This window comes from Sebastes fasciatus, chromosome 14, assembly GCF_043250625.1.
Source record: "Sebastes fasciatus isolate fSebFas1 chromosome 14, fSebFas1.pri, whole genome shotgun sequence".
NCBI lineage: Eukaryota > Metazoa > Chordata > Actinopteri > Perciformes > Sebastidae > Sebastes > Sebastes fasciatus.
The window spans coordinates 31018262-31038551 of NC_133808.1; the positions used below are offsets into that span (position 1 = coordinate 31018262).

A 20290-nucleotide genomic window follows, 5' to 3' on the forward strand; every position below is an offset into this window, starting at 1 on the left:
CGTTCCCTTCACCTAAACCTTCCCCGCCCACCTGCTCACCTGCTCACCTGTTTCCACTTCCCCTCATCATCCCTGCTCTACAAATACTGGCCACGCTGCTCAGAGCGATGCAAGAATAATCTAATGTTTGCACTAAACGCTCTGCTGTGATTATTGATGCCAAAGGCTGCTTTCTTTTTGGTAGTTCAGTCCTCTTTTTAGGTTAATTATTGTAAAGCTGTACTGATCAAGAAGGCTGCATATTTACAAGTGATAATCAGTTGGATGCACAGACTGCAATCTGTCCGTAGAAGAGGAATTTCTTCATGGTTTGGTTGACGTAGTGATGTTGTTCCACTAGTAACGTGTTAACGCACTTTATTTTGTAGCTTAAATGTGTCCTTAAATTAATTCTATCATAAAATAATATCGCCATTACATACTCCGTTCTTTTACATAAGTAACAGTACTTTTACTTGAGTAAAATCTTCTAGTACTCTAGTACCATCCCTACATGTCCAGCAGGTTTCAGTGTGCTCGGAGGACCAGATTGGTGGAGTTCACGAGGTCTGATCCTGCTATGTGAGGACTCAAGTTCACCACCTGTAGCAAGCCATAAATCCCAGTTTAATGTCCTGATGAATGGACCTCAGGTCTACCAGTCTGTGTGTGGCTGAAGTCAAAGAGAAGCCAGCAGACGTTTAACAAGCAGCTGTTAAACAGGATCGATGTGTGTGAGATAACAACAGGAATCCTCTGAGAGGAACAAACTGTTCCAGAAATGTCAAGACGTCTTCTGAAATATTTCCTCCTGACAGTCAGTTATGTTAGCGTTCAGTCTCTCTGATGTAAGCAGACAGGAGAGCTGTCAGTGGCTGCTGGTATTTATAGCTGAACATACCTGTCTGCTGGTTTACCTGCTGCATCACATCATGAACCCTGTCCACAGCGTTCATGATGGGATCAGTAATACGCATTTATATCGCCGGGCAGAGGCAAAGTTTGCAGGTGTAAACAAATATAACCAAAAGCTTCTCATTCCTGAGCTTCTTATTTCAGAGAGGAGGTTTGTAATGTTTTAATCAGTTGGGCTATGATATGTTGCATATGTTAGAAAAGGTCGAGGTGACATGCGACCCTTATTTGTTTGAAGCATGTGGCCCTGGTATTACACAGTGCACCTTTAAAGGATGGATGGATGGAGACTAACCTGACTACAGCTGCCATCCTCCACAGAGGAGCCACCTTTAAAGGATGGATGGAGACTAACCTGACTACAGCTGCCATCCTCCACAGAGGAGCCACCTTTAAAGGATGGATGGAGACTAACCTGACTACAGCTGCCATCCTCCACAGAGGAGCCACCTTTAAAGGATGGATGGATGGATGGATGGATGGAGACCAACCTGACTACAGCTGCCATCCTCCCAAAAGGAGCCTCCCTTAAAGCTTCTAGATGGTGTTTGATACACAAAACCCAGGTTTCTGTTGTGTATTTCTTTGTTTTCTTTTTGTGTGAAGGCTTGTTGCTGCTTTACAGGTGCAGCTCAGACTCTCAGACCCTCCGCTGCGTCCTGGCAACAGTATCCTAAAGTTTGCTTTTGTTTTCAGAGGGACGATAAGGGAGTTTTAGGGCAGCTTGGCTCCTCAGAGAGATTCCCGTGCCAGCTCGCAGCTCTCTGTGCAGTGAGGTCACGCCTGATATGATCTATGCCTCTCGTGAATTTCAGTCAAAACAGCAATTAGCCGTGTTTTCCTCCCTACGCTACGCTGTTGTTGACCCACTCCGACAAGCATGTAACTCCCTGCACAGGAACCCTGATCAAATTCCCACATACTGTGTTTCTGACACACATTCTGCAGCTTTGGTGAAGCAGTGATGTTGCAATGAAAAGCAGCCGTGAGGAAACTCCCCCTTTTAAGCCCCCACAGGACCCGACATCTGATGTCCATTTAGTTTCTACGTGCAAAAATATCACAAAATAATGGCACTGACAGAGAAACCCTGTCCCATGTGATGGAAGAAGCTGCTGTAAGAGACAACCAGGCGTATTATAACACCGGTTCCTCCCAGCTGAAACCCACAGAATGTTACTGTACTGATTTATGGGTCTCCGTAGAGGCACACAGGCATTTGAAGAAAAACATGTCAGTTTTTTGTTTGACATTTTTCATCTAAATACCACAAATTGCCGGCGCAGCTCGGAAGAATTTAAGACCTCCAGCAAAATTGGGTTACACAACAGGAGAGATTTAGGTGTTGGGACAGAGGACTGAGAGACAAAGACACCTGTTAGAGAGACAGCAAAGAAGAAAGATTGTATGTGTGTGTGTGTGTGTGTGCAGGCTGTTCTCATACACCGCTCGTACCTATACCTGCGAAAAGTAATGCACCGTATTTCGTACATATCCAACTAAATCAATTCTTATGTAATCCATAAAGAGCGAGAAACGCTGCGTAGGGAAGAGGTCGGGGGGGATGACTTTCACCCAGGAGACCACTGTTCATGTCCCGTGTGAAGTCAACGTAGATTTATTCGTCAAGTAACTTACGTACTTAGCTAGCGCCACTTCCGTAGTTATTTTAACCCCAAACCACCATCTTTTCCTAAACCTAACCAAGTTGTTTCCTATAAGACGGAAGTTTATTTTGAAAAGACTGTATGCATGTAACGTGAAAAATTTACATCCCAACTAGTCACATACTTGGTCAGACCCCTCGGCGTCACTTTTCAGTCGCAGTAAACACATGCTTAATGTTGTGAATTAAACAGAAACACTTGTTTAGGTTCAGGCAACAAAACCACTCTAGTTAGGTTTAGGAAAAAAACAATGTGGTTGAGCTGAAAATTACCACGTTTTTACAGTGCAAATGTGACTTAACGTTGTGAACACGGGACACGAACGAACAGCTGATAGTCACATGAAAGTGAAACTTAACTTACAGAGGTCCACCAGCCCGGTGTGTCTCTTTCTCTCTTTAAACGACCCCACCACCACAGCACTTTCTCTGACCGTTTTCTGTTGCTAGACATGGGTTTACATCGTAGTTAATGGACAGCTCGGTGGGTCTCATATCGCCGCTAAAGGGTATTGAACGCCGACGGCTGTGACAAAGCGTCAGTAGTTAGAACGGACTTGTAATTTATAGGAGAACACACAAAAAAATGAGGAATAACTTCATACGAACCGTTGCATACGTTGGATACATTGCAGTGTGTAGATGTGCTGTATTTGTATGCATGCTTACTTTATATACAAATACTGTATATATATATATATATATATATATATATATATATAAGTGTTGGGTTTTCTGTCATCTTTTTTGTCTACATATAAATATGTATTCCTGTGCATGTGCGTGTCCATCTATGCACATTTCTGTATGTGTGTGTCTGTGTGTTGACTCCAGGTTCCCTCCATTGAATACATGGTTGTTTGTGAACTTCACTTAAAAAGATGTGCAGTCCCAGTTAGTGCGGCTGCTCGGTGATGCTGAGGCTGGTCAGTGAGGTCAATGTTATAGGTGACCTGTTTGAATGTGACTGGTGATTATCAGAGTCAACTGATGCTGATTAGCTGACAGTTGGCGTGACTTCATTGCTCTGCCAGAACCAATGTAATGCTTCATTAAGAGAGAGTCCAGAAAACCAGACGCAGCGAGCAATTAAAGCTCATTTTAATAAGACAAGTCTTTCTTCAGCCTTGTTTCTGCATGTGGCTCTACTGCTGTTAGCTAGGGGAATCAGATTTGACTTGTTAGCTGTTTGTTCTCCTCAGAGCTGGCCTGTGTTTAAACTGCACACACCCGTGTTGCTGTGTGGTCAGCCCGGACTCCCTAAACGGCGTATGAATGACACAGCAATTTGCAAGTAATTTTGTGTGCAATAACAACGTCGTTCCTGCTTTAATAAAAAGGACGAAAGACTGATTACGGAAGTTGGGGTGGGAGGGGAGGTAGATGGGTCCAACATGTGTTTCCCGTACTTCTGTTAACCGTGATGTTTTTCCTAAACTTAACTAAGTGGTTTTAACTGCGACCATTTCATGGTAACAACGTGGTATGAAACGACACGCAAAAAGTCCTTAAAGAACTGAAGATTTTCATTTAAATAAATGTCTGTTAAGTCACTAGCTATCGCCGAATGAGGTAACATACTGGTGATCGAGCCTCAGGCCTACTGATGAAAGGTTTTGTATTCGCAGTATTAAGAACTGGGTGTCTGTGACGACATTTCCGGGAAAAAACACAAGCGTAACTTTTTTTTATGGTCCCTGCTATTGTTGTGATTAAACACTTACTATGGCCGAACAAACAAAGAAAAGTGCGATGACTACAGATGATGAAACTTCAAAAAGAAGTGGAAAAGAAAGAAGAAGGCAATTATTCCCCATCCTCTCTGTGCATACACCGATAATACATACCCACAGGAACAATGACACACTCACAAACATTTAGTAGATCTCTGCCTCAAACAGCTCATCAAATCATTATATTAATATGCAGACATGCACGCACAGGAACACACTGACAACTCTTCAGTCTGTTCTCTGCCACACGGGGAAACCCCAGGACGGCCTCCCGGCTGTCTTCCACATGCTGGAGTGATGCTTTTGTATTTGTGTCCCTTTCATGTGTGCATGCCGGTGGTGAAGGTGGGTGGGAGGGCACACGACTCTGACCTTTGCTGGCATTAAAAGAAACGGATTAGACCAAACTTTCATCTACTGTACCCCTTTGTTATCACCACCAACGCTCTCATCCAGGCTCCCCATGAAATGGAAATGCTTTGAAAATCCTTTTTTTCCTGCTCTGACAGGGGAACCCCAAGATGTTCCTTAGGGAATCCCTTCATACGGGGATCTTGAATCTTAAGGATCCCTTAAAAGTGTTAAGGCATTCTGTTGCAGATCAACATGTGGAGCACAGTGTATATGTTTGTGTGTTTTGATGGCTGGAATGGGAGGGGGACATCATTATACTACTACTACTTACTGTACCATATAACTTTCAATTACGGTCGCTATCACTTGCTTTACACGTCGCTCTGACCAAATGCAAAAACATTGCCATTTAACATATCGATGGTTTGCAGAAACCTGGCTTTGAGCAAGATATTGGATATCTCTCAGGGTGCTCCCCTGCTGAATATCTAACCTCTGACTTTTTACCTCACCAGCCTTTGTTAGTGGAGAAAGTGACAGAGTTTATGGATCAATAAAGATTTAGATTGAGGACACACTGTGCTGCAGTTTGGGACAGACGGTGAAACATGGAAGGAAACGTGAGGAGGGGGAGGAAATGGCAGGTGAGGTGGGGGTGCTGCCATGACCTATGAGTACAACATCAAGAACCACTGATACCCCCCCTGACTCCTCCCAACACAACATCAAGGCTTCAAAAGCACACCATCAACACCTCCGCCCCGTGTCCCTCTCTGATGACTGACACGTATGTGAGTCATGTTTGGAGGCGGCGGGTCAAAGTTATTCATGTTGAAGGGATAAAGTGTTCTCTTTTTCTTCCTATTTATATACATCACTGCTTCTTTTAAAAGGTACTGCACATGACACGTTACCACCCGTAGACCGTTCTGTTAACAAATGACATTTCTGCAGTGTAAACTTCTGGGTGGGAATCTCCTGGTTCTATATACACACCAGACACCGTTGGTTCTGAATGCTTACAAGTGTGTGCAAGCATGTTTGTGTATGTTTGTCCGTCAGCAACATCTGGCGAGGTTACCGAGGACACGGCAGGATTAAGTATCTCCAGGTAGATTTTACTCTCAGATAAAGATACTAAACTACAAACTGTCAGGTTGGTCGTCGTAAAGCCTGATGGGAGTAAAGACAATAGAGAGACGGTCAGTCACTGTGTAATTTACACCACAAAACACATCCGTCTCTCTTATTACCTCTTATTATACCAACTAAACCTTTTGATGTGACACAGTCAAAACGTATAGTGCGCCATAACCCCAATGAACCCAATCTATTTTACAGTGAAACCTCTGAACACATGATGTCAACACTTAGGGTGAGAAAGAGTTTGCATTACCAGCCAAACAGCAAATGATATGATCATATAATGTACCTTTAACACAGGGAATATTAGCTGGCCATGGGTGGCCATTATATATTCATCACCTCCAACCCTCTTACATAAGCTCCCTCATTTACTACACTCAGGCCTCTTTTATTGTTCCCTTGCAACTTTTGATACAGCCAAAATATCAGTATACGTTACTGCTTCCCAAGAAGTGACTCAAAGCTGCTCTCAGGTGATACGACTCACCGTCTGCGAGCCATGTTGGAGGTCTACAGCTATTCACCTCTGATCATGAGCTCTGGGTACTGACCAAAAAGAATGAGATTGCACATGATGGTACTATAATCTGTCGAAGGTATTCTAGACAAAATGAAGCTGTAAAAAAGCCGGGTTTATGCTCATTTTAGTGTCCCAAGCCAAAAAAAACATCATCATGTACGTGTTCATAGCTCGCGTGCCATCGTTGGAGGCCCACACTATGGTGCCCCGTGCGAGTACAAACAAAGTTGGAGGGATAATACAGAATATCCCGTGTGTGCAGGATGTGACTTATCCGTGCCAAAAAAGGTGGATGAATTGAAAAGTAAACTACAGTTGTCTCAGCGGAGATAAACAACATCTCTGTTTCTGACTCTTCAATAATCCATTTGTCTGATTTTGCATTTAGAAAACGTTGGCTAATGTTAACAAAAGGAAAATAGTGCTGTGTTGTTAAAACACAAGCTAATTCTGGGAATCTCTATGCAATATACTAAATTAAAAGAAAATCTGATGTTTTTTTTACCACCTGGGTTTTATTCCCATGGTTTCTAAACTTTACATTTTTAGAATATTCTGCCAATTCTTTATGCTAAATTTACGTATAAATAAGACACTTCATGGTCAAAGATAGCTCCAAATAAAGACAATATAAATGTTACAGCATACAATAATATTTTATATAATAGTGTGAGTGGCACAGTTAGTCATGCGTTGGTTATTGAACGGAGTTTAGATCCCTTTACAATCACACTCAGGGAAGTGAGTCCAATTTCCTGGGGTTCATTGGCTAAATTTGTCACCGTGATGCTCTGCCAGGATTTCATCGACACTCGGGCCAATCAGGCCGGCTGTCGTAGCCTAAAGGAAGGCTGCTTTGGATACAAGCGTCATATGTTATGCAATTAGAGATGTAACCCACTGGATGGCTCCAATTCATTAGAACAGTATTTTCATAAGAGAAGAAGAAATCACAGTGCTCACCGTGACCTCCACCCAAGACCTTAGACTGTAGATAACATCATGGTTACATAACATGAGTCAGAGTTTGGTATGATGGAAACGAAGGGGTGGGGGGGGTGGGGAGGTGATTGGGTCACCAATAGGTTTGTTGGGACTGTTGATATGCACAGCACATTTTGTGTAACGCACCAATAAATGAGAAATATGTGGGTCCATTCATTTCAATGGACGCTGCTCAGCCTGTGGATACACTGAAGAGGTTTCTGAGTATCTTTACGTTCATCTTGATGGATAATAATGTGTGCAATGCTCAGGAAATTGTCCTCATAGATTGTTTTGTTTGGGGGGGTTGGATGCATAGGGAAAAAAGTCTTATTGTACTTGTCCACAAGGGTGTTTTTGGACACTTCCCAGCATTGGACGCTTGATGGGCTGCCACTAGGCCCCTGATTGGACGAATGCTTTCTCTCGTGGGCTGCTGCTCCCGAGTTTCAAACTGGAACTAACATGTTTAGTCATCAGAACTAGTTCACTGAAATGTGCTTCTGAAAACATTTGAGGTTATAAAGAAGCCACGCAGTTGCTGAATCTGTCTTACTTTAAGATCGACAACGGTTAATTTAAACGTTTTTTAGTAGTTTCCAGAGGCGGCGAGTCACGCAGGACACCCTGAATTTGCATAAAGTAGCAGAGACATCAACTTTATGCAAATGAGGAACGGCCAACGTGACGGTCCGTCTCTTGAAAGGCAACGCAGCGCTACCAGAATGCATTGCATGGCTGCTTACAAAATTTCCAGTTATCATCCGCTCAATAAATCTCAATAAATCCCTCAAAAGGATTTGATTCACAAATACCCTCAAATCTGATTATTATAATCATCGTAAGTGGCCCTGAGAGGCTTTGGCCCAATTCCATCCATATCTGACGAACAGAACAAAAAACTAATATTCACTGATTAGTGATGTATAGTTTAATCTACGATGCTGACCCACTTCCTGCTTTCCTATTGGCTCACGGCCCTGTGGTTGCCAGGGGAGACAGAGTTCACCAGCTGTCATTCACCAGCCTATTTGATGGGATGCAACTGAGATTATCAGCATGTTTATCCCTCTGTGTGTGTTTGTGTCCAACATGTCCTATCTGGCTGTGCACATCCTGGTTCATTATCAGAGAAAGAATTAAGAAAAGCTCCTAAGAATGGTCTAAATATTTGTTTATGATTAATAACAGATTTATAAGACAAAAAAAGAGCTTGTATCCTTGTTTAAAGAAGCTAAAAGCCCCTTTTCAGCAGAGTCTAATGGCGCTTTTCAACCAAAAAGTTCCAGGAACGATGAGGTGAAACATCATTTGAAACACGGACAAATGATCTCAGCAGGTGATTGAACTAGATTCTGTGTCTGACAGGCCTAAACCCTTAGTGTTCGGTTCCTGGACTCTGCTCCGAGTTAAAACCAAGAAACATGCGTCCAGAGAGGTCGTCCAGAAACCGAGCCAACCACTTCCCTGACCAGAGCTCTCCCAACATTCCTCACACAACGTCCTCCCTTCGTCTGACAGAACGAGACAAGTCCTCTCTGAATGTTGTGACGGTCAAAAAAGAAAAATTAAATTTGGAGACATTTAAATCATCCATTTCTCTCAATTCTACTTTATTTAGCCGGAGCTGCATCACAAAGAATGTTGATCATACCTGAGTTTTACTTCTATCATTGTCCTGCCAAAATATTAAGATTATTCAAAATGAGCATTCAATTTTTCAAAATTACTACAACAACCCAAATCATAACAAATAAAGTAATATGTACATATAATGACAGATAGTAACAGTAAATTGAAAAACAAAGTATTCACAAAAAATGGTGGAGAAATAATAATAATAATAATAATAATAATAATAATAATAATAATAATAAATTATAATAAAATAATAATAATAGTAATTAAAAAATAAATGAATAAGATAAATAATAATAATAATAATAATGATAATAATAATAATAATAATAAATTATAATAAACTAAAAATAATAATAATAGTAATTAAAAAATAAATGAATAAGATAAATAATAATAATAATAATAATAAATTATAATAAACTAAAAATAATAATAATAGTAATTAAAAAATAAATAAGATAAATAATAATAATAAATTATAATAAACTAAATAATAATAATAGTAATTACAAAATAAATAATAAGATAAATAATGATAAAATTAATAATGATAAATTATAATTAACAAAAATAATAATAAAGAAATATCAATAATTAAAAATAATTAAATGAATAAAATTAAATCACATACCAGATTCCCAGCTACTTATATCCCTGTGGTCCTGCCCCTATGTTTATTCACCTGCACAGGATAGATACTGAGTACACACTGTGTGTTTAAGACACATTTATAAAAGAGTAAATAAAACAAATTGTGAAAAATAAGTACTACGAATACAATTCAATAAAATACAAAATTGCAACAAATTATTTGTTATTATTATTATTAATATTAGTGATTTACTCCCACCCCTTTAATTTAAGATGATATTGATTACTTTTAAATCCCTACATGGTTCACATGGTTGCTTTACATTTCTGAACTCTTAACCCTTTATTTTGCTCTGAGAACCCCTCAGATCAGATTATCAAATGTTGTTAATAGTTCCTTGGTCCAGGTTTAAAACAAAGAATGACCATGCTTTCACTAGCTCCACCGCTGTGGTACAATCTCTCTCTGTTTGACCTCTTCTTCAAATCCCTGTTTTTACAGACAGCAGACATCAGCAGCAGCAGGATGATGCGTCCCTCCAGCAGGTAAACATCGTACTCAGAAGAGGAGCAGAGGAATGTAAACATGATGACCTCATTATATCTCTAGCAGGTATACCGGGGAACTTGGGAAAGTTTTGAAAATCCGTGTGGTGTGACTGATTGCAGAATTATTTCCTCCAGATTAATGAGAGCATTTAGCCAAGACATCACATGGCAGGTTGTGTCTGGACACGCAGGAGCCAATCAGAATCAGAGGTCATCAGCGAAGGTTGCAGTGATGCCATGAATCTCCCCACAGCTCCGTTTTCCGTCCAGCTCACGTGCCGCCGCGAGGAGCCAAGTGAGGCCCTCTGACAGCATCGCTCCCAGTTTAACATCTGCCAGGTTGGATCTGATGGAAGCACATGCTGCATGCAGCGCCTGCTACTCCCATGTGATGTTACAGAATGGAAAAAACAGAAGTGAACACTAAAGGAAAAATTAGTAATTCTCTATTCCATGAAATAAGGTACAGAGAGGATATTTATTCTGAGCTGATAATGGCACCTGTTTTCTCCGAGGGAAAGAGGAGGAGAGTGGAGGAATGTTTCAGATATAAACTGAGGATCATTTGAAACAAACAAAAACCAAACAAGAGAGAACCAGATGGAGAGGAAGACACGGAGTGAAAGAGCTGTCAAGTTGGAAGCGATCTTGTTAAAAGCATCAAAGCGTGGAGTCGTGGCGGGGTTGAGGAGAGGTCGTCCTGTGAGAGGAGGCTGCCAACGAGGTCAAAGATTAAGGAGGACTTCTTATGCTTTTGTGCCTTTTCCCTTTCCTTTAGAGTTTTATATACAGAGATGCCAAGTCCGCAACTTTGGGCTGGCTTTCCTGAAAAGTTGCTTATAAATATCGGTAGCTTTTTGGGCTTGTTTCTAAAGTGAAGTTGCTTCTTTGGACTCCTGTCTCTCTCCTCTATACCGGTCTCCCCCCATCGCCACCGCCGCCACTCGGAGGGTTTTGTTGTTGTTGTGAGACAGATCTTCGTGGTATCGATAGAGTTTAGCTAACAATGTCAGGTACTAAAGTAGAACAAAGACTGGGACAAAGAGAGTGGACTTAAAGATTGGATTCACCCTCAAATGGGGGATGATTCGAAGGCAGTTTGCCATTTTTTTAAGTGTGATATACGAGGACATCATGCCGATCTGGTTCAATGTGCTAGCAGTGAAAAATTCTTGGTAATGCAAATTTGCTTTGCAAAAATGTCAAAAAAAACTTTAAGTTTATAACAAGAAAAACTGTAAAGCTACAAGCTAAAAATGGATGCAAAAATGCAATGAAATGCATGCAATCCAAAATAAATTCATACATTTATGAAGTGATCAAGTGGCCGCCTCTCTCTCATATTGTGGTAGGTAAGGTCGCTTGTTTTGGGCTTTTTTAGGGGAGAGAGTTGCTTCTTTTGGGCTTGCTTCTACAGACCTGGTTGCTTGTTTCTCTTCTGAGATCTGGCAACACTGGTCATATAGATTTTTTGTGCGTGTTAAAGTTCTGCAAAGTTAAAAAGCCCAAAGACCACGCCAAAGGGAGTTACTCTCCCCAACAGAAACACGGCTCCTGAACTGCCTGAAACGCCTCGATTGAAGCCCCGCCTTTTCTTCCGTAATGTGGTGATGTCACCAAGTAACACATTTGCATAATACCCGCCTAGCCAGCCCAGTCGCATAGCAGTTCATCCCAAAATTGAATGTATTGATTCGTATACATAGACAGAGATAAGAAATTTTTGTTAAGTATGTTTTTCCAAAACATTAAAAATATGTTGTTGAAAGTCGTGCATGAAAAAAAAAGGAAATTTGTGTGTCTGTGTACACAAATTAAATAGATTAAATTTCGACTATTTCATGAACTGCCGTGAGACTGTGTTAGCCAAGCAGCTAGTCTGGCACGCCCTCAAACAAAGCTAGTTAGAGCGGAGCTGGAGCGGAGTCCGAAGAGTTTGGTTTGGTTGACCAATCACAAGTAGAAGTAGAATTAACAACGTCTCTTAATTCAACTGAAATGAAATGACATCTACATCATGAACTTCAGGGGATGATTCATTCCCAGAACTGTGTATTTTGGAAGTGGACTCTTCAGTTGTAAAGCCTTTATTGATGAAGCGATGGGAGAAGACAAAGAAAAACAGAGACAATAGAGTTCACGTTATTATTGAACAGGGCTGGTTGAGCAGCTGTTTATCCTCAGTGGTGAGATCGAATCAGTGGATCTGAGATCAAGTGAAGTTCTTCCTCTAGCAGCTGAACAAATGTAGTCTTTGGCTGACAGGTTTACAAGCTTCCAACGTTCATTTAAATACGTGAAAGCAGATGTACACACAATATGAGCCAGAGAGCACATGTGTGCATGCATGCATACACTTGGCAGCGAGCCTAGATTTATACATACAGAAAAAAACACCGTATAGAGTCTATAGACAATGAGAACACAAAGGTCTGCAGGGGTTGAAAAGTCAAATATAGAAATGACATTTAGATAACAACCCCTCTTGTCAGAAGCGGCTGATGAAGCAATAGCGGAGGGGGGGGGGGGTCGCCCGGAGAGCAGGAAAAGGTCACCGATAGAAGAGCGTCAGCCTCAAGGCGCGGCGTCTGATTATTTCTGACCAGTTTACCTTCTGCTCAGGTCGGCCAGAGCAGCCTGAGGGATGAACTCCAGCCAGGAAACAACAGACAACGTAATTGTTTTTTTTTATCTCCACCAGGAGATTATGTATTCAGTCATGTGTCTGTCTGTCCGTGGCTAATCTCACATACTACTGGACTCATCAGCCTGATATTTGTTGTGCTCATTTATGACTGTATGATCGTGGTGATTCACACTGTTTGAACTTTAAAGTGATCAACAAATGTTTCAGTTTGGACTCTTGTTTCCGCTACGGATTACAATTTTTTCCTCAAACATGTCTCTTACACTTCAATACAAATGATTTCAGCTCAATATTACACCATATTCCTTAATAAGAAATCACAGAAACTACTAAAGAGGTGTCATTGTCGAGGCTACCGCCCCGTACTGCTGCTATACTACAATAAATGCGGGCATAGCCGTCGTAATAGCTGCTAACTCCACGTGGTCAAAATGGTCCCTAATAAAACTCGCCCCATTAAGAACACAGTGCCAACAATGAATACAATTAAATATACAATTAATATGTTAGATGCATTCTTTTATTTTCTTAAAGTCAGTCTGACAGTCAGTTTCTACATCACACATACAGGCTGTAAGATGTTGGGATATCACAGGGAATGCGCTGTTGGGCAATGATGCATCTTCCACAAGCAGACAAACCTGTCAAACCTGGTTAGCTGAGTCATATTCAGTCTGATTCTAGTTTAGTTGGTCGGCTCAGATATTTATTGCTCTTTTCTTCTGTTTTGATATTTTTGAAAATGGGAAAAAAAAAATTCTGACCAGACGTCCTCGTCGTCCTTTACACATACTTACACCATGATACCATTTTTAAACAACTCTAAACACAAACAGTGTGTTTACGTCTGCAGTCACGTTTCTAATGAGGAGTTTACCGGCAGTCTGAGCTCATATTTACAGTATCTTTAATGTTTACCAGAGAGGAATATGATCCTTTAAGCTGTGCACATCCACACTGTTTACATCTTCGTACTGTGAGCATGATCCCTGAGAACATTTTCAGTATCAACAAATACAATGACACAAGGAGCTAGGAATGATGCTAATCCTTAAAATGATATTAGGCGATACTGAGTGATATCAGGTCGTAGATGTAATGTTCATAAAGACAAACTCACAGGGTAAGTGAGTTCATACAACGTGCTGACTTTGACTTGGAGGGAAACAAGGTGTCTGTCTCTGCCTGAAGATTCCCAGGAAAGAAGATGTTATCATCCCGATACCAAAATAGGACTATAGTGAGGGAGAGTGAAGGTGAAGACATGACAAACAGACGACCTCGGTAACATCAACAGAGAAGAACATCTTTTTGAAGTCCAATAGTGATATTTTATACCCGGTGGTTAATCTCCGGTTCTGAAAAGTGAAGCCAATGCTGAAGCGCCTTAAACCTGCATTCTCTCTAACAGCCAGCAGGGGGCGACTCCTCTGGTTGCAAAAAGAAGTCTGATTGTATAGAAGTCAATGAGAAAATGAGCCTACTTCTCTCTTGATTTATTCCCTCAGTAAACATTGTAAACATGAGTTCATGGTCTCAATCTCTAGTTTCAAGTCTTCTTAAATACAGCATGATGTTCATTTAGTAAATGATGGTCCCATTTAGAGTCAGATAGACCATAAAGCAGGGGATGCTTTAGGGCGGGGCTACCTGGTGATTGACAGGTCGCTACCACGGCATTGTCCGGTCTGGGAGTTGTCCGTGTTTTCGTCTTACAACTTTAACCCTTTCACAGTGTGTTTTCACTTCTTCAAAGTTAATTGTAACATTTTGGTCTCCTAAAAAATGTCTTATTCAGCGTTCGGTTGTACTTAGCGACGGACAAAATGACGGCTTCAAAACGGTAGTCCACAAACAAGTGGGTGACGCCACGTTGACTACTTCCACTTCTCATATACAATCCAAATCTTTTCTAACGTTTTTTAATTAATTTCTATTTTGTTTTAGAGCAACACAGGGAAAATTTTCCTCTGTGATTTCTGTCCCTGTTTCATAACAGGCGTCATTACAGTAACAACAATAACAAGAATAACAATTACCATTCTTATCACAATTAAAGGCCGTAATTCACTTTATTCAGCACTTTTCCAGCCAGCAGCTCATTGTTCCAGCTCAATAATATTGAATCTGGCGTTCAGCAGCTCTGATGGCTGGTTTCCCTGTTTTCTGCTCTCTACGCTGCTGAAAACATCACGTCACCTCTCGCAGCGGCCGAAGCCAAACTGTGTGTGTTGACTCTCCCGGGTCTGTGTTGGTCCGGTTGCCAGAGCTCGACGCCCAAACAAAGCTCACGTAACCGACATTTACAAGATCTGAGCCGCGTCCAGGTGATATACTGTACGGAGCAGTGATGGGAGTTAAACCTGCATCTCTATAAATATCTGCTTGAGGGAAATTGAGAAAAGCAGGTTTATTTTCTGTGAGGTGGTGGCCAGCATTAAGGTCTATTAACTATTATAGAAATATTATAAACGCCAGAACTGGAGTCACGAGGTCGTAAGATGACGGATACAACGACGTGTGGGTCGTCTCTGGATGATAAAAAGCAGAGAAGTCCCGTACTTCCACTCACAGCTGCACAATATATTGTTTTTATATCGTCAACTTGCGTGATAAACACATCATGGAAAACTGCGGGGTATTTTTTTTTAGTTAGTTGAAAGAGAGTATCAGTAGAAAACATTGACTTTAAAATGTAACTATCATTCTCTTTTTATTGCCTTTTGTTTGAGTTCACAACGTTAACCACGTGTTTACTGCAATCTTAGTGGAGTGTCATAGTTTGACACGCCGGGCTACCCAGCGCATTAGAAAGTGATGCGAGAACGGGTTGCGTACTGTAGTTACTGCGCCTGCTCTATATGGGCCCAATGGATGAGCAAGATCACTGGAAAAACTGGGTACTTTATCACTCGGCAGTCGAGCCATTTTGGCTTCATGCTCCACTGAGCAACTTTCTATAGGAATGAACGGTGCCCCGCCTCCAACGCTGGATCCAGTTCTCTTAATACATCCATGGTCTGTGGTCCTAGATCTCAGGATGTTATCATTATCGATGGAAATGATGTGCAAAATTAAAAGAAAAAGAAAAACAGAAATAAATAAACTGGAATTACTCATTACGCCACAGTGCGCGATATTACGACGGGCCCTAGTGCATGCCGCACACACACCATTAGGCATACATACTGTCTATCTTACGATGTGTTGGATGTTACAGTCGATATACTACGAAAATATAGTTAGAAGGATCCATTCATTACTGTTTCTTTCATCTCTCCAACACTTGGGCTCCTTTATGCCAAAAAGTATGAAGTATAAAGAGTGAGCAAAGACAAGAGTGCCACCAACAGAAACAGAAAACTACAGATAATGCCATAGTACTGCCAGGTGATCTGTGGAAAGTACAAAGGAAGAAGGAGACAAAATAAAGAAAAGAAAATGTGTAAATCATGTGGATTAGAATTTCACAGTGTGAAGTCTGATCCCAAATGAGTCGTCTGAATCTAAACTGCTGCAGCAGAGCAAAGGCAAACCAGTTGATTGCATATCTGAAAGGACTCTGTATAATTCAAGTGATGTCGACATGTAGTTCTAGTAAGTGAAGGTCACCGAATAGAGACAAATGAATAAATGAAAACACAAAATGTCATCAGATATTATAGGACAAAGAGTTTCTAAAGGTGTTGTGAGGTTAATCTGGACTATAAATCATTCACCGTGTCTCAGTTTGCTGTACTCTTAACCTGCTGTATAAATGCCAGAAAGTTCAATCGCGGTTGGAGAACATTCAGTCACACCAGCACACAAAGTCACACCTCCACCTCCTCCACCTCCTCCACCTCCTCCACCACCTCACTGAACAAACACACTGACTATTGTGAGCTGATCTGAACTGTAAAGTCACTCATAATGGAGCTGCGTTGACTCTCCTATCAAACAAGACAAACCTCTGTTTGCTCAACACTTCAACCGATCGATAGACAAAGAATGCCACGCGCAAACATCTAGATTAGAGAGATCTTCAGCTCTGTTGCTTTAATATTTTAGACACAAAGGGATCAGAGGAGGTTTCTTATGAACACCAGGTGTGGATCTGCTGCCCTCCTGTGGTCACAGAGGACACAGTTTCCTTCTGAAATGTCTGTCGTTGAGGTGGTATGAAAATCAAAAAGGTAAGGTTCATGAGGGACTGGAAGAAGAACCAAAATCCAATTTTTGGCCAAAGGGGACAAAACAGAAAATTAATTGGCAGCAATTTTGATGATCATTTTTCATACAAAAACGTTTCATGCTTCCACCTTCACAATTTTTTTTTTTGGATGTACTACTTTCCTTTTAATTATTTAAATGTATTGTTTATAATTTTGAGTTTTAGACTGTTGGTTGGACTAAATAAGCACAGAGAAAGTGTCTCTTTGGGCCATTTTATCTGATTTAATTGAATGCATTGAATGCTTTAACCCCAAAGACCCTGATACATTGTTATTCATAAAAAGCACAATTTAAAACAGAAACAGAAAACAATGATATGAAGTCATTAGGAACAAAGTGATTGACAAAATCATGTAAAAATGACAGAATAAAGCACCTAGATATGACAAAAAGCATATTCCTTTGGGGTCTCCAGTCGGTAGGACGAGGGTTAAATAATGATTATGATGAAGGTCAAAGATCACCTGATTTTCATGGGATGGTAAAGCGCCAAACTACGCCCTCTTTAAATCTTTATTCATATTTCCAAAGATAAAAAGATTGGCTCAAACTGTCTGCCTTATTCCACCAACATGGCTCAACTAGCTGGAACGTCCTCAGATGGAAAGCTTCAATCTGTCCCATTATGTTGAGTGTGATCTGTCTCTTTCCATCCTCCACATGGAGATCAAGCTTAAACCCAGAGTTCTACTGAAGGACAGAACAACAGCTGTTTGACTTTCATTCATCTGTTTGAGTCTGTAGCCTCTCATCGACACACACTCTCTGCACACAATGCAAATATGTAGGAGGAAGAAAGGAGGAATTGCAGCAGCTGCAACAGAAGCTGCAGAGAAAATGACCCAACTGAACCAGAATCTTTATACAAAATAATCCTGTTTAAGAGCAAAAGGTTTTTACTGCAGTGTCTTTGTATCTCATGTTGCCATGGAGACCAACAAGCTGCTGTCATGCACATGAGTGGCCACCAGGTGTCGGTGTTGCACAATAAAAGAAAGTGATGCAACAATCAGAACCCAAATGTCAAGCACAATATAATCATTTAATCAATACTTAATTAACAAAATCTCATAAACAGATTTAAAAAAGTTGCTAAGTAAAACTAAATAAAATACTAATTAAAAAAAATAAATTAAAAATTACCAACAAACTCAAACAGATTACTTAATAGATTAAAAATAATAATAATAATAATAATAATAATTATTATTATTATTATTATTATTATAACATAAATGCATTTTAAGGTTTTATTAGCTGGGTTTCGTAATCATTATTTAAACGGACATATCATGCTCATTTTCAGGTTCATACTTGAATTTTAGGTTTCTACTAGAACATGTTTAGATGCTTTAATGTTCATAAAAAGTATTATTTCCATCCTGTCTGTCTGAATATACCTGTATTCACACTCTGTCTGTTGTGGGTTGGTAGGCTCTCCAGATACCCAGAGGCTTTTCACAATATGTCCCCTTTAAAGACTTTAAATCACCTGAGTTACTGGAAGAGAATTACGTTACTCGCTGTCAGAGTGCATCCATGAGACTGTAATCTTACTGTAATCCCATTTAATGTACGTTACTTCTTGGAAGAAACTGCGGTCTGACAACAGAGTGAAAGTGAGAGGACGAGGCCTTGAAGAGGTGAGAAACAAGAGGAGAGGAACCAAATGTGGGAGGAATGTGAATCATAATTCATACAATTACAATCCCCTAAAACATTTCATCTTTAATCGCCACATCTGAGGGATCCTTGCTAAATAAAAACCTCAATATATAAAACTCCATGTGTGTAGGAGGAGAATGACATCTTTAAATAGAGTTTTAGCAGTTATTATTGCAGTTAAATATTGCCGTCAGCGTTGGCTCCAGCTGTGAGCGTGCACGGCCAGCAGATTACAGATCAGTGATGGTGTGTTTCTCTCATCATGACTTCAGGTTGAAGCAGGCGGCATGCCGCTGACTCACAGCTCAGAGATGACACATCTCTCCTCCTCAACAACCACATGGACTCTCTGTTTCACAACACTGCTATTCTCATAAAGCCTCCGTTCACTGATGAATGGACTGGAGGGCGTCTTCAGGAGGAGGAGAAGGAGGAGGAGGAGGAGGAGGAGGAGATGATGGGAAGGTAGAGAGGAAAGGGAGGTTAATAATAGCGTTGTTCACTGAACATCTCCTCTACATTTAATATGACTTGTGACTTGATACTGGTATCATATGAAACTACAAAAACCTGATGAATCCATCGGTACCAACCATGTCATGCTAGCATGTCGGGAAGGAGGTTAAATAACGCTCCAAAGTTGGGCTAAATTTTGTCGGGGAAAACGTCATGGCCATTTTCAAAGGATTCCCTTGACCTCTGACCTCCAGATATGTGAATGTAAATGGGTTTTATGGGTACCCAAGCAATTACCTCTGTTTACATTACATCTATTTTTATATTTTATATTTCTAGTGTAACACTTCTGTTTATATTTATTTATTTATTACATCTACTTTATCTGTTTTATTTGCTTTATAACTGTGTGTGTTTTACCTGTTATATGTTTTACCTGCCTCGTTTAGTCTTGTTTTAAAGCACTGACCAGAACTGTGAATCTCGTTGTATTTAATACGATGACAATAAAGCTTTCTATTCTATTCTATTCTATTCTATTAAAGTTTACGCACAAGGATATCTGTTCTTTTGGTGAGAGGTTTACTTCACTAGATAGAGAATAGTTCGTTTCTGCAATTCTGTTGCAATTCCGTTTAAATGCACTAAAACGGAGCGTTTCAGACAGAGGGTGAATACAGGTATATTCAAACAGACAGTATGAGGAAAAAAATTTGTTTTTTTAACATTACAGCATGTAAACATGTTCTACTAGAAACACAAAATACAAGTATGAACCTGAAAATGAGCATGATATGGGACCTTTAAACTCTCCTCTCTGGCTGTGCGTAAATTTGGAGGAGCCTGGTTCTGTGGTTCTGCTCTGCAGGGTTCCAGTCAGGAGGAGGGGTGAGGAGGAGGAGGAGAGGAGGGGTGAGTCTGCAGGACTCAGATCACCACGCCTCAGTACGGTGAGTTCAGCAGCCATATTGACTGTCTGCAGCCTGACGAGAGGAGGAGAGGAGGGCACTCTGTCGGTGCGCACACCGTGTCCGGTAAACAGAGCAGAGCACCACGGGGAGGTCTATTTCTACCCGCTGAGGATCTGTGGATCTATAAAGTCCTGCTGGCAGCTGGAGGAGGAAGACAGCTGGACAGTTGGACACATCCTCAGTCCTCAGAGCAGCCCAGTACAGGGGACTTTAACTCCTTCATCTGCTCCCGGTAAGCCCGGTGCTGTGTGTGTGTGT

At 40.8% G+C, this 20290-nt stretch overlaps 1 protein-coding gene across 1 annotated transcript in view; it reads left to right on the plus strand.

Annotated features, from left to right (window-relative positions):
* The first annotated feature begins 19995 nt into the window (after positions 1-19995).
* The window catches only part of LOC141781914 (radixin), a 42005-nt gene continuing 41710 nt past the window's right edge, over positions 19996-20290 (plus strand). The window contains exon 1 of the mRNA XM_074657894.1: positions 19996-20264. The gene's annotated coding sequence lies outside the window, so the exon portion shown is untranslated. The remainder of the gene's footprint in view (positions 20265-20290) is intronic.